We start from the raw sequence: 535 nt of genomic DNA, 5'->3' as shown, positions 1-535 counted from the left end.
CCTTGAGAGTGAACCTCCATTTGAATTGGAGGGGAGTTAGCCAGGTTACTGTCATGTACATGACCTCAAACCCTTGTTCTTCTTGCAAAGAAATGGAACTTGAAGGTGCCTGATGTCTTGCCTCCCCAGTGGTTGGGTCATTGGCAATTGTACTCCTAGGTCCTAGCTTCAATTCTCAAGGAAATATCAGCTAGGGTTTTGAGGGGAGTTGACCCTTCTTGAGAACCCTCCAATTGAATTGGAGCGGAGTTGAGTAGCTCCCCCTCAGGAGTACTACTCTCAAACCTTAAGGCCTGTGAAGGCTCAGTTGCACATGAAGGTGCAACTACATGCACAGGGTCTTCAGTAAGAACTGATGAAACCCTTGTATTGGTGATGGTGTCATCAAGATATACCTTAACATGTAACTTCTCACCATCTAATATTTGATTCTGAGTGGTGATCACAGTTTCAAGAACTGTGTCACTTGATTTTGGTAGAGCTTGAGAAGTATATTCAAGACCTTTATTATATGAAGAAGAAATTTTGGATATAA

This window comes from Apium graveolens, chromosome 5, assembly GCF_009905375.1.
Source record: "Apium graveolens cultivar Ventura chromosome 5, ASM990537v1, whole genome shotgun sequence".
Classification (NCBI taxonomy): domain Eukaryota; kingdom Viridiplantae; phylum Streptophyta; class Magnoliopsida; order Apiales; family Apiaceae; genus Apium; species Apium graveolens.
Note: the sequence above shows the minus strand (reverse complement) of the source record.